Here is a 15586-nt window from a genome sequence, read left to right on the forward strand (position 1 = left end):
ATGATCTCCATAGAAAGATCTTAGTTGGTTCCAGCCTTGGGTAATCATTGGAGTGTGAATATCCATGTTGTAAGTAACATGGTGAACATTACTTTGGTAATCAACAACAGTCCATTTAGTAGCAAGGTCCTTCCAATAACGTATTATGAACACTCGGTCGACGTGTCCAAAGTCCTTAAAAGATTAGCAAGTTAAGAATAAAGAAATAAATAAATATAAATAACAAAAATAAATGAGTTTGAATCAAAAAATATACCTGGTCTTTCAAAAACATAGAAATGAATCTGCCAACCATTTCTGAAAAAAGTATGGATTGTGGTGTGGGCATGGATTCCATTGCAGGAAAATAGGTTGGTGATGAAGTAAAATTGTAAGAGAAGAAAATGGGTAACAGTAGAAAAATCAGATGTCTGACTTTGAATTGGTAAACATAGGGAATATATATATATATATAAAAAGAATAGGAGAAATCATAGCTGTTGGAAGTATCCGTACATACTGGACAGTCTGAACTGGTAAAAGTACAGGTTAATAAATACGAATTAAAAAATAATATGTTAAAAAAAAGAATTATGAAGCGTCGTAAAAGTATAAGAAGAATTATTTAATGTAATTTACTAATGTTGATTTTTTTCAGGAAGGGGTATTTAATATTGGAATAGAGTAAAGTTTAATAATTATAACGTGTGGTAGATGATGGAGCAATGGAAGATGATGGAGCAGTTTATTCATCATTATCTCGAGCAGTGTGAAATTTAATGCGTTTGAATACTGATTGACAGGTTGATTTGGAAAAAATTCGAAGCAATATTTGAAGGGGTTGGAATACAAAACGTTTTGTAAACGAAATGGTTTTGATGGAGTAAACGGTGATTGGAAAGCAGTGAAGAACTCTTTGAAAAATGTCCGAATAAAAACAAAAATTGGGTAAAAATAAAGAGATTTGGTGATACAGTGCATTATTAAAAAATACCATTAACGAAAAAAAATGACACAAATAGAGTTTAAGGTGGAAAAATGAAGAAGATGAAGGGTTTGCTTATAAAAGGTGGAAAAATACAGATAAATTGGTAAAGAAAAAGGTATTTTAATACAAATTACTTACCAGTTAAGTTGTACAGCGAAAAAGACTCGTGCATGACTTTGAAATCTTGATTTGAAGCCTGTATCCAGAAGAAAAACAGTTAGATAAAGGTAGATAAACGGAAAAAATAGTTAGATTAACTCTTTTTGGTGTAGAACTTTGAAAAAATATAGTGTATGATGAACTCTTTGAAAAATGTCCAAATAAAAACGTAAATCGGGTAACAATAAAGAGATCTGCTGATAGAATGCATTATTAAAAAAATACCATGAACGAAAAAAAAAATGACACCAAGAGAGTTGAAGGTAGAAAAATGAAGAAGATGAACGGGTTGCTTGTAAAAGGTGGAAAAATACAGATAAATTGGTAAATAAAAAGGTAGATTTTGATACAAATTACTTACCAGTTAAGTTGTACAGCGAAAAAGACTCTTGAATTAGTTTGAAATCTTGATTTGAAGCATGTAAACAGAAGAAAAATATAAGAAACAGTTAGATCAAAGTACATAAACGCCAAAAATAGTTAGATAAATTTTTTTTATAAACCTGATGTTAAATCTGTCGCAGTGAACCATATTAGACATGTAGCAATCCTAGAAAATACCATCATCGAAAAAAAATAGTTAGATCTGAGAAAATAAAAGAAGAATATGAGTTGTTCGCTTCAGAAAGGTCAAAATGAAAACGAAATCTGCGTAATAAAACCATATGTTGCAGTGAACCATATTAGTTCTGTACAAAAACGAAACAAATAGTTAGATCTGACAAAATATAAGAATAAAATGAGTTGTTTGGTTGAGAAAACTCAAAATAAAATCGACTTCTGGGTTTAAACCTGTAAAAAAACGCATAAAAAAGTTAGATCTGACAAAATATAAGAAGAAAAATAGATGTTCGCTTGAGAAAACTCAAAATAAAAACGACTTTTGGGTTTAAACCTGTAAAAAAACGCATGAAAAAGATAGATCTGACAAAAAATAAGAAGAAAATGAGTTGTTCGCTTTAGAAAACTCAAAATAAAATCGACTTTTGTGTTCTTATCTATAAAAAAGCGCATGAAAAAAGTTAGATCTGACAAAATATAAGAAGAAAATTAGTTGTTCGCTTGAGAAACTCAAAATAAAATCGACTTCTGGGTTCTTACCTGTAAAAAAAACGCATGAAAAAGTTAGATCTGACAAAATATAAGAAGAAAATGAGATGCTTGCTTGAGAAAAATCAAAATAAATACGACTTCTGGGTTTAAACCTGTAAAAAAACGCATGAAAAAGTTAGATCTGACAAATATAAGAAGAAAAATAGATATCCACAAAAAAAATGGACAGATGAACGGCAAATCTCAGATGCATGTCTTTGTAAGCGTCAGTTGAAGCCTGTAAAGAAAAAATAAATGATGAACAGAAGAAGATGAACAGAACAAATCTCAGAAAAAAATATAAACCATCTCCATAGTTGTTTTTTTGCGATTTAAAAACAACTCGATGAAAAAAAGAAGATGAACAGAAGAAGATGTTAGAGAAGAAGCTAAGAAAGGCAGAGAAACCATGATGAATGCGATGAACGCGGAGAAACAGAGACAGAGAAAGAGAGAGAAAGAAGTGAGAAGGCGGTGCCAGAGAGAAAGAAGTGAGAAGGCGGTGCCAGAGAGAATGAGAAAGAGAGAGAAAGAAGAAAGAAAGCGGTCGCATAGAGAATGAGAAAGAGAGAGAAAGAATTGAGGAGGAGGAAGGTGAGAAGACTGAGGAAGAGAGAGAAAGAAGTTTTAATTAAAACTTTCGGTTTTCAATTTCTTTTCCATTTTTTTTTCAGACTTCAAAATGCTGAGAGATTGACACATCAGCGTTTTTACCTTTTATAGATAAAAATTTGAATTGAGAAGTAGGTCAGATATATTATTCAATTGAAAATCTTGCCTTTTGTTAGTTCCCAATTATATATAGTATTGGATACTTATAAATAACCAATTATATCAAGCAATTATCTAAAAAAATTATGTAAAAGGAAAGTTCTACTCTCCCTAAATTAAAATATCTTTCAAATCAGAAAGCTCTTTTATGATTTAAAAGTCTTTTTGAAAATGCTTTTACATTTTTCATTTGTTTTGAAAGAAAGATTGTTCAAGGTTCACGAATGAGATGATCATGCAATAGGTTCTTTTTCTTTTTCTTGTACTTGTAGTGATTTTCATATATTTCACCTTTGTGGTGAATGTTAAGGTGATTGTGTATGACATCACCATATTTTGTTTAATTCTTGAAGGGTATTTCATTAATTTTGTGTGTGTATAGAGAATAGTTTATTAAGGTGAACTTGTAATCTGAATCTTGATAATCTTACTGGAATTCTAGTTCAAGTTGTTGAATAATTGAATGTAAATTCTTGTTCAATCGAATCGGTATAAAAATCTTATGTCTTTTGTGTTTTCTTGCTTTTATTTTTATGTTTGATTTAGTTATTAACAGTACACCTCATTCTAAATTTGTCAATTAGATTCATAAAAATCTTTGCGGTGAATTCTTGAAATTTTGAAAAATCATTTTTTTAGTAAAACCAACTCACCCATACTTTAATTTTAGCCTATTTTGTTTTTAAACAAAATACAAAATTCAAGGAATTAAAGAATAAAAAAGGTTAATAATATTCTCCACAATTTAGCAAACAAGAGAGTTTGTTAAGACATGAATTAAATATGATATAATCTCCAAATGTTTAAGCTTGTGTATATTCACTCAAAACACACAAATAAGTAACATCATTGAAATCACACCAAAATAAAGTTGATTGACATAAAATGATTCATTCAACAATAAAGCTTAAATCTCACCAAAGACAATTATATTGCATAAGATTCAACAAAATAATTCTCAGAACCAACTTATTCATTAAAATGTAATGAATACCATCAACATAAGTCATGAAACCAAAGAATTATGAAAATGCTAACCACTTATACACATCCTAAAACTTTAAATAATCTTTAAAATCCTAAAACTGTACTTCTCATGTCCCTATTTAAATAAAAATAAACAACTTATAGATTAATAAAATATAGTAAAATGAAAAAATAAGCACTCTCTTAAAGGTGGATAAATTTCATCACAAGAAAATACACTAAGCTCAATAACTAATCTCCATCGTCTCCTCTAATAATGCAAGACTCATGAAACAACTTGAGACTACTTTAAAGGTCTTATTGGTGGCTTCACTTAAAAAAAATTATATAACAACTTAAAGATAAATAAAAGGGTTAAATATGTTTTTGGTCCCTCAAGTTTCAGCGAAATTTGGAATTAGTCCCTCATCAAAACTTTTGACCAATTTAGTCCTTCATCTTTCGAAATGCATGAATCTAGTCTTTTTAACCAAATTTTGTTAAGTTTATCTGACGTTTCAAGCGCATTTCATGATAGTATTTAAATTATTTACACTGTTTGACCCATTTTTGCTTCAATGTTAACTTAAATACTATCATGAAATGTGCTTAAAACGTCAGATAAACTTAACAAAATTTGGTTAAAAGGACTAAATTCACTCATTTTGAAAGATGAAGGACTAAATTGGTATAAAGTTTTGATGAGGGACTAATTCCAAAATTCACTAAAACTTGAGGGACGAAAAACATATTTAACCCTAAATAAAATAAGGACCAATCCAACAAGAATGAAACTTAAGACTATACAATGGTCTACCATGAATTGACACTTGTCATAATTTAGAATAAAATTAGTCTCAATGCATATAAAGCATTTTACTTCAACTGCATGAGAAGGAGAATCATGAACAATAAATTCATTCATAAAAAACTGTGTGATGTTTGATAACATAACAAAATAACTGGGTTCAGTTTTTGTCTGCCTCTATATATTTTTGCTCTTCGTATTATATTATATAATGAGATAATAATACATATTTTGCCTCTGTGTTTCTATCTCTCTCTGTTTTCTTTCTCTTACAATGTTCAAAAAAATACTTTAAAATACTCATCACACAAAAAGTTCTAGAAGTATTGCATCCCTAAAAAATTGTAAGAGGATTGCATAAACTAAATAATATCCATCTATTAGCGAAAGTGTCAAAACAAATGAAAATAGTCTTATCATCAAATCCAAAACATATCTAGAAATAATTAGAACAACTTTCTAAAAATCTATTATTTACAAAATTTTGTAAATTTCATCATTGCAGGGTACTCCAAAGAGAACCCTTTCAAAAAGTGGCATATGCCAGCTTATTGTGACAAGCCCACGGTATTCTTTAGTAAAAGGCGAAAGAATAATTCGCTTTGTGCTCATCACACGACTCCGTGATTCAACAGTCTTAGAACTCACATGATTTATATCACAATTGCTTATTTCCACTCAACAGATCCCTCGATGTGGGCTTAATAAGAAAGAAACATAGATACAAAACCACTGAACTCCTTCCGTCCAAACTTGTGTATTATATTGAGTGATTTTATTGTGAGAAACTCAAAGTCCTACCTTTGTAGAACCCTGGGGACCCAATCTCACTAACACTGCTTCAGCAGTTAGTTGCAGTAAATATGTTTCAATTTTAAGTCTCTTAGTTCAATGGTTGTTAGTTTACCAATTTACAGAAGATTTTGGTCATATCATTTTGGCAGATAGAGGAAGTTCTATATTTTGTAGCATTTCATGCAATGAGCTAAATACTTTTGCAGTATTTTATAGTTTTAGCAGTGGCATTCGAGAGCCATGAACTATTTGCTGCTAATTTTCGTGCAGGTTCAAATCCATACTCCAAAAATATAAAATTTGTTTTTAGCAGTAACAAATTTATTATCTAAATGATCCTCGTCACATTCTTATAAAGAGGGTATCATTGGGGAGAACAAACACCAATGAGATCTGAGTCCAACCACATAAGATATTGACACCACTTTCAACCGGGTCTTCATTCTTATATAGTGTCCTACTTTCTCATTTCTGATCAATGTGGGACTTACACTCACGCTTATATGTTGTACCACCAACTATGGAATGATTGTCATTATGCTTGGAACGATTCCAACTCCCTTTTTTATAATTTCATTCATTCCATAAAATTTTAAAAAATTTTAAAAATTTATATATCATTTTATATTACTTTTAACATCAAGGACAATTTGGTAATCTAACTTTTTACCTATTAAAACTTATTTTTAATATGTTACACTAGTTAATTCAGTCACAAACTTTCATAAACTTCACTTCCTAATCACTCCAAAATAACCTCCAAATCAGTATATAAAAATTAAATTTGGTCAATTTGGAGAGAGACAAAATTAGGACTGAATTGAACAAAAATAACGAAAATTAAGACTAAATTGAACAAAATTAACGAAAATTGTGACTAAATTAAATATAAGTCACAAGACACTAACATATGACAATGATACTAACTTGACACATGACAATGATACTAACTTGACACATGATAATGACACTGACACGTGACACTGTCACAATGATAACTTGACACGTGGACAATTTTTTTAAAATTAATAAAATAAAATAAAAGTAACTCACAAAGTGACATGTGGTAGTTATTGTTCACCTTCTATTAACAATTTAAACGACATCTAAAAAAAAGACAAAATTGATCCCAATTTAAAAAAAGGTAGAACCTTATTAAATATTTAAAAAAATAGGACAAAAATGAACAAAATTTACGAAAATTAAAATTAATGATTTATTTAAACCTTTAAAGAAATGTTATGTGTGTGTGCGAGTCTTAAGTCTGAAAACCAAACGTAATGAGAACAACAATTTGAAACAGAGTATTGACACTCAGAAGATGGAAATATAAAGACTTAAAAAGAGATTTTTGCTCTTTACAAAAGAAAGTCTCAAAGGCAAAAAAAAGTACAAAAACTACATATATAGAAAATTATCTTGTTTATAAAAATCTGCAATTAGGAAGCTTCTATCCCAATCAAATATAAGTGAGAAATCTTTGAATTTTGTTATAAGAAATTCAAGAAAATCTCATGATAAAATTAGGGATAGGTTACGAAGAGGAAACAAATTTAAAAGTCAAAAAAAAGTTGGTCATCTCATAATTTATCTGTCGTTGTTTCGTCCAATGGGTTCATGAAAAAGAATTTTCTTACCACATCATTTAGTAACTCAATGAAAAGGATGTTTTACCAATGGGTGTCGAAATAGAAAATAGTATCTCTTGCTGCTTTTGTATACGAGAGTAACACTACTTGATTTGCATGCTAAGATTATAGATATTTAGCCTAATAATATTCTGATGCTTAACCTTAAAGATACAATCTGCACATCCCAACATTAAGAAACTCATGTATAATGGCTTAAACTATGAGTTAGATTTTGTTTGTGTTGAGTTGTAATGTTACCTCTTTCATTAAATCCAAACACCTATATATACCTAAACTCTCCATCGAATCAAAATGAACTAAAATGGTATGGACTGTAATGTAACAGTGAATTAATTTTTTTCCAAAAGGTTAATGTAATATTATGGATTATGATAAAATGCTTCTGTCATCTACTTTCTCTCAAATCAAACAAATCATTCTTTGCTTTCAACTAAGTTAATCCATCCTTTAATTGACACTCATCACATCAACAGTGAAATGTGCTTCATGAACAAAGTGTACACAAAATATCAATATATAGTTGACACAATTGTTTCAAGAATTTGAGAGTCAATTACAGGGTCACCATAAGGCAACCCTTCACAAAAATTAGCGTATGCCGCTTGCTGTGATGAGCCCACGGTATTCTTTAGTAAAAGGCGAAAGAATAATTCGCTCTGTGCTCGTCACACGGCTGCATGGACTTTCATAAATAAAACTCGTGTTTTATATCACAGTTTCTCGTTTGCACTCAACAATCTCCTTGATGTGGGATTACTCAAAAATATAGATACAAAATAATCTCATAACTCCTTCTGTCTACTTTCTGTGTTATATTGGGCGGTTTTATTGTGAGAGGCTCAAAGTCCTCCCTTTTGTAGAACCCTGGACACCCAATCTCACTCACACTAGTGCAGTTGCAATAAATTACCATATAATATTGGACTTCTAAGCAGACAATAGTTTAAATTTAACAATTGATGATAAGAATTATATTGATTATATATATATATATATATATATATATATATATATATATATATCAAAGTTATTGTTTGGCCGAGATATACTTAAAAGTACACAAATCTTCTTATTAGACTGAGATGTCACAATAGTCACATGTGTTTGTCTTTCTTCTTGCACAAGAACCTTTCACGCTGTTACGTTGGGTATCATTTCTCGATATGGTCGAGATGTCCCAACAGGTGTGTTTGCAAAGATACTCTGACTAAAGTTAGAAAAATGTTGCAGAGAGAATGATGCAATAATGATATCATTAACATATCTCGTGAACAATGACTATTTATAGTATCTATATGGGCCTTATCCTTCTTTGACTTAAGATTCGTAGGTTTACTCCTTTTAGGTTTTCTAAGTATGATTATCCCTAACTCACTCTAATTTAAAGATGGCTTATACTTTAAGTTGATGTTGCTTATGTGGATTCTTATTGAGAAATATCTTTACTATGGCGTGTTAGGTGAGATATAGTTACCCTTGAGTCTCTACTGTGTATTGGTTGAGGTGTCCTTATCCAACCAATACTAGCAAGGTGTGCTCATCCCTGGACCCTCAGTATGCTTTGGTTGAGGTGTCCTCATCCCTGAGTCTTCAATAAATATTGGTTAAGGTATCCTCGCCCAACCACTACAGTAGCATGGTATACTCATCCTTGAACCTGCATTATGCTTTGTCGAGTGCCCTCGTCCTTGGGTCTTCAACAGGCATTGGTCAAGGTGTCCTCGTCCAACCATTACATGGGTAGAGTGTAGTCATCCCTAGGCCTTCAGTATATTTTGGCTGAGGTGTCCTCCTAGATCTTCAACAAGTATTGGTTGAGGTGTCCTTGTCCAACCACTATAGCTACATTCTGAAATTATTCATATTCAATCATTATATGATATCAATCGAAATATTATATATATTTAAAAAAAAAAGACTTTTTGAGATAGAAGAATATGTTAGGTGATCATTTTCTTTCAAATCTTTAAGGATTTTTCTATTTCTTTTTATTATGACTCATAACAAAATAAATAATTCTTTTTAATAAAAATAAATAAATTATTAATCATTTAAATTATAGAAAATTTAAATCATATATAATTTTATAATATATATATATATATATATATATATATATTATATAAATACTTATAATCAATTTAGTAAATAATATATTTTAAATAATTTTATTGTTTAAGTTATAAAAATAATTGAAATTTAATATCTCATATATGTATATATAATTTTCTAATCAATTTAATGAATAGTACATTTTAAATAATTTAATCGATTAAATTATAGGTATTTTTTATAAGTGTGCATGGTATAATGTAATACAAATATAATCATATTCTAGTGAAAAAAAACATAAACAAAACATTTAATTTATATGATGAGATGTAAATAAAGGTAACGATAGATCATCTTAAGTTACATTATCAATCAGCAGTTTTACAATATAAGAGAACAAAAATATATTTAAGCCTTATTAACAAACATGGCATTTACTACTATAATAACATATACAATAACAAACTATTATTAATTTTATAATACATATATAATAACAAATTATTATTAATTTTATTAGAATAATATACTTCTGGCATAAATTACAAAAAGTACTAAAATTTTAACACTCAGTTACAGGGTACCAATTAGAGCACCCTTCCAAAAAGTGGCGTATGCCGCTTGTAGAGACGAGCCCACGGTATTCTTTAGTAAAAGGCGAAAGAATAATTCGCTTTGTGCTCATCACACGGCTCCGTGATTTAACAAGCAAAGAACTTACATGTTTTATAGTATAGTTGTTCATTTCCACTAAAAAACTGCTCGATGTGGGCTTAGTGAGAAAGATAAAATCACATTACTTACTCTGTCCACTTGTGTGTTGTATTGGGTGGTGTTATCGTAGAGAAGCCTAGGCACTCGATCTCACTCATACTGCTTCAGCAGTTGCACTAAATCTGGTTCCAATTAGGTTGTTAGTTTACGAATTCACAAAAACTTTGTCGGATGGAGGAAGTCCTAATTATTATTATGTTAAAAAACTGCAGTGCTGGTAACATTTCATGCAATGACCTAAAATACTTTTGCAGTGTTATAGCCTTAGCAGTGACATTCAAGAGCGTACAAAAGTAAGTTTCGTTTTGCTGTTAATTTTCGTGCAGGTTCAAACCCAGACTCCCAAAAATGTTCTCAAGGTAGACATCTATTGTTTAACGATTTGCTGCTTTGGGAAACAATTTGGCATATAATATGGGACTTCTAAGCACGTAATATTTTTAATTTAACAATTGATTATTATAGGTTTAATTAATTAGTCGGATATTACTCTTTGAATGTGCGTCAGATCGATATCCTTTTAAAAAGATGTCAATTGAGTTTCAACTTTTGAAAAGATGTATCAATTAGGTCTTTTGAAGAAAAAAAAATTATTAACAGACTAAATTTTAATATAAATATAAATATTTTATTTTGTAAGTCATTTTAAATATCAATGTCGTTAACGGTGTTAATAATTTTTGTCTGAAAGGGACTTAATTGAGACAATTTTTCAAAAGTTAGGACTCAATTGACATATTTTAAATAACGAGATGAGTATTGACACATCTGAACAAAAGTGGATACCACCCGAACGAAAGTGGATACCACCCAAATAATTAAACCTTGATTATATATATCAAAGTTAAGTTGCAGGCTAAAATAACTAATTCAATCATTATATGATATCGATATGTATATTATATATAATAAAATTGAGATAAAATAATATGTTAGGTGATCATTTATACTTAGTTTACTTTTCTTTTAAAATTTTAAGTATTTTTCACTTTCTTTTTATTATGAATAATAATAATAAAATAAATTGTTTTTTCTTATAAAAATTAATTATCTATTATTTAAATTATATAAATAACTTAATTTTTTAAGTTATAAAAATTTATAATTATATAAATTTTTATGTTGGGCTCCACTTTGTCAAAGGTTTTTTCAAGAGTCATCAAATGATTCACAATGTGAATAAATCTCTTCTGGACATCATGTATACTTTTATTAGTCTTTATTATGAACATCTCATATTTTTGGATGAGCGTGTTCTTTCTTATTCTCTTTACTTCCGCAGTACCTTCATGTGGTGTTTCCTCCAAGACATCTCATATTTCTTTTGTATAGGTACATATAGAAGTCCCACAAAATTCATCAAGTGTTAGTAAATTTTATATTTGGCTCTAACATCATAATGTGCTCTCTTATTTTCATTTGGAGTTCATAGAGAAAACTCTTTCGACATAGTTTTACCATCTAGAACCTTAGTGGGTTGATAAGGTAGGTCCATTAACAACAATATCCCATACATACACCTTTCTTAATTGATTCAAAAAAATCTTTATTCTACTTTTTTAAAAATGATAAGGAGGTTTGTTTATAGAAGCCCCTTCAGCCGGGGTTTGAGAGATATCAGTCATTTTTATAGGATCTTAATGGTATGTTTGGATGAGACAATTCAAGAGGGTGATTCGTTTATTTGAAGAATTTGAAATTCTTTGTAATGAAATGATCTGTTTGGATAGAGAAATTAAAAAGCATTTAAAATGCATGCATTTTTTTTGAAGTATTTCAATTAGCTAAATTAGAAGAAATTCAAATACCCTCAAAACAGGTGGAATTTGAAATTCTTCTCACTCAACCTCAAACGGACCCGAGAAACCCCACAACCATGACAGGCTGGGATGGACAGACGATCCAAACGGATCAGACCAACCTGATGACACAAACAAGTCGAGCAGGCCCAACGACCTAGATGGGTCGAGCGGGCCCGACGACCCAGACGGACCGGGGTGACTTGATGACACATATGGGTCGGGCGAGCTTGACAACTCAAACTGGTCGGTCAAGCCCGACAATGCACACCTCCTGGGCCGAGCCATCGACACAGACTTGTCAGGTGTGCTCGAAGACACAAACGGGCCTAACAACCCTTGTAAGATCCGGGAAAATTAAATAGTTATTTAATTAATTATTTAATTAGGACGGGTAGCAAGAACATTTAAAGCAATAAATGTGAGGGACTATGACGTGGAAAAGTACTAGCTCAAGTGGTTGAGAGTACTTTATTGTGTGTGAGGACTTGGGTTCGAGTCTTATGTGTGTCACTTGGATGTTATTTAAATTATGCGTTTTTGTGTAATTATATATTGAATGCGTGGTGTGATGATAGATTCTTAGAATTTAGGAGTTATCATGAAATATGGATTGGTTGAATGGTTTGGCCTTGGTTGGGTATGTGCATGAGTGTGGGTTCAAAACCTTGTTGAGAACTAAATAATTTCTTTTTGCCAATTTTTCCTTTGGGCATGAATGTGAAAGGGTTAGAAATCTAGCAGCCAATAGAGAGGTAACCTAAGGGCTGGAAAACAAAGGGGTAATTAAACATTGGACTAGCATTGGTGTAATTCTTAATTAAAAATTCGTGTAAGGTACTAAAAAGGTAATAAGTGAGAGTGATTGTGAGAGAGAAGGTCATAAGAAGAGAAAGAGTGCACTGTAAATTCGTACTCACCATAAGCAAGGGTTTTTCAGAGTTTTGGGGCTGATTGAGAGAAGTGGTAGGGCTGAAATCACTAAGGATTGGACTGGAAACAAAGGTTAAGAAGGTTTTGTGAGGGCATAGACATACAGATTCGAATTTGGCAAGGAATCCAGGTAAGGGGAGTTGTTTTGTTGATATTTTAATACATGTACGTCGTACTGTGTCATAACTGATTGAAATTGCATGCTTCTACCTGTTTTCTGCACTGTTCGATTGGGTTTCTAGGTTTTCCCAAAAATCGCCTGGCAGTTTGATCCCTACCGCCAGGCGGCTCATCAGAGGTGAGCATATGTTCTTGTTTTGGTTTGAGTCACCTGGCGGCGATGAGTTCCTGCCCGGCGACGTGACCTTAGCTGTGTTCTGTTTGATGGTTTTGATGCTAAATTGGGTGAATATAATGAACTGCTGAGTCTCAAATGATTGTATAAAATTGTATGATGGATTATTGTTATAGACTTCTTGTTGGAATGTGTATGATCATATTGGGATTTTGTATATGGGATTGTAGGGTTGATTAGGAAGTGACGGGAATTGAGGAGTGTGATAATTATAATATTACTGAGATTAGGTGTTGAAAAGGATGTAAATGTATGTGTGATGGTTATCGGGGAAGGAGAAAGGTGAGATAGGTTTGTGGAGAGTGCAGAAACGCATGTAGGTGGTCTGATACTGGTGTGCCGCCTGGCAGGGCTGTGCTGTCCGCCAGGCGATGATGTGTGGCAGCCCTAATTGGGTGTGGTACTGGAGATTTCCGCGAGAGAGAGGGAGGAAGCCTTGGGGATTGAAAAGGTTGGTGTAGTGGAAATGAGAAAATTATGAGCAAGAAGTGGAAAGGAGAAGTAGCTTGAAAGGAGGCAGGGTAAAGGGATAGGAAGTGGATTAGGCTTATAAGTAGTGTAATGAGTGAGAGGAAACACATTTGGAATGATTTGATGTTTAATAGAATCTGAACATGTCGCTAAATTGTTAGTGGATGTTGTGGGTCAATGATAGTGCAGAGGAGTTAGTTGAGAAGAATGGTAGAAAAGTTTGAACTAGGAAATTGTGTGAGATGGGCAAGAGGAGAGGGAAGATGGAGTGAAGGATGAAAGGATACATGAACTGTTGATTGAGTATATGGGGTGTATGGATGAGCATAATTGTGTAAAAGGGAGATATGGGAATGGGATCTGTTATTTGTGAATTAAGACATGATGGCATGACTTAAGGATAAATAAATCTCTAGTGGAAAGGTGTGAATGATAAGGTTGGGCTATAGCGAAATTAAAATAGATTGAGAATTGGCAAAAAGTCAGAATTTAGTACTGAGACCAAAAGGTGAGTGGGTCGTAGAGTAATTTGGACTGTTGAACCAACTAGAATTGAGTGCCAAAGAAAATCAGTTGCAGAATGCCTATGATATGGCGCCTGGCGGCTTGCTGATCACCGTCAGGCGATAGACGCAGCGTGAGTGAACCCTGCACTGAGAGGCGCCTGGCGGCAAGGGTAGAACTCGCCAGGCGGTGACCGGGAAACAGTGGGTCTGTGGCAGCGTTGGCGCCTAGCGGTGGGGAGGGACCGCCAGGCGGTCTGGGTCGGTTTAGCCTGGCGGTACGTGGTGTAGCGCCGGGCGAAAATCCAACAGAGTATGACTTGTGTGTTTTGAGTTTAAGTTTTAATGTGATACTTGGATCGGGGGATGCTGTTCCATGAGCGGGTAGGTTCATGGATGGTGGTTAACATGTGATGGTATGAGCGAGGAGGTTCATATCCAGTTACTCTCACGTGGGGATACGAGCGAGGTAGGTTCGTATGTTCCGTGCTCACGTGAGAGATGCTACGTGCGGGGAGGTACGGGACTGGTGGATCACATGTGTTGGACTACGGGCGGGTAGGTCCGTAGAGCAGGACTACGAGCGGGGAGGTTCGTAGAGGCAGGACCACGAGCGAGCAGGTTCGTGTGAGCATCATGTTCCCGAGTCCAAGGCTAACCAATTGTGTGTTTGAAGGCTATAAAGCCTTGGGGTTAAGGTCTTGGCCAAGATATAAGTAGAAGTGCTAAGATGGGTATATGATGTTATCTTGTATTTTATATATTTGTTATCCTATTTTCACAGCTCACCCTTTCTTGTTTGTGTGATTGTGTATGGCGATGATCGTGTGATTCGTTACACGAGAGCAGATGTTGGTACAGGTGATGCTGAGGATGACCAGACGGCAGAGTGAGGGCTAGCAGTGGGATTAGAGCTAGGGTTTTGCTCCTGTGTATTTTATGTTTTAAATACAAACTTTGGGAACTTGTAACATGTTATGGATTTAGTTATGAGTTTTGGCGCGCTATTTTAATGAATTGAAATTTTCCCGCGTTGGGATTTTTATAAAGATGACTATTAATATAATTGTTTCTTTTATTATTTATTTTCAAGTAATATTCCCTAGGGATGTTACATTTGGTATCAGAGCAAACATTTTGATGCTTTTGGGAAAACTGGGGAGTGAGCTGACGTTTGTTGTGTGAAATTGATTGATGTGTGTTGGTTGTTAAATTTGATAGAGTATAATTTAATCCTTAGCTGTTTGATTTTAACAGCTGAATATGTGGCGTGCACATGCAATGGCAAACAGAAGCCGTAGAAACACCGTTGGCGCTGACGAGATTGCTAACGCAATCCACAGGATGGTGGATGCTATGCAGCCTGTGACAGCACCACCGAGGGCTATGATCCCACCTGTTAGACCAGTGACCATGGAGGACTTCATGCGTCACAAGCCGATTAATAACGAATCTATTTCTAATTTTTCCAGCTGCCTGAACTAGAAAT

General features: G+C 33.0%; 3 non-coding genes across 3 annotated transcripts; all 3 read right to left on the minus strand.

Moving 5' to 3' along the window:
- Positions 1–5268: 5268 nt before the first annotated feature.
- On the minus strand, positions 5269–5385 carry LOC114174759. Its single transcript, XR_003602722.1, has one exon. It is a non-coding gene; the product is annotated as a U5 spliceosomal RNA (small nuclear RNA).
- A 2383-nt stretch (positions 5386–7768) lies between these two features.
- On the minus strand, positions 7769–7885 carry LOC114174758. The gene has a single exon (XR_003602721.1). It is a non-coding gene; the product is annotated as a U5 spliceosomal RNA (small nuclear RNA).
- Positions 7886–9839: 1954 nt separating this feature from the next.
- Positions 9840–9956, minus strand: LOC114174754. Its single transcript, XR_003602717.1, has one exon. It is a non-coding gene; the product is annotated as a U5 spliceosomal RNA (small nuclear RNA).
- Positions 9957–15586: the final 5630 nt, after the last annotated feature.

The sequence above is a fragment of the Vigna unguiculata genome, chromosome 2, assembly GCF_004118075.2.
Source record: "Vigna unguiculata cultivar IT97K-499-35 chromosome 2, ASM411807v1, whole genome shotgun sequence".
In the NCBI taxonomy this organism is placed as follows: domain Eukaryota; kingdom Viridiplantae; phylum Streptophyta; class Magnoliopsida; order Fabales; family Fabaceae; genus Vigna; species Vigna unguiculata.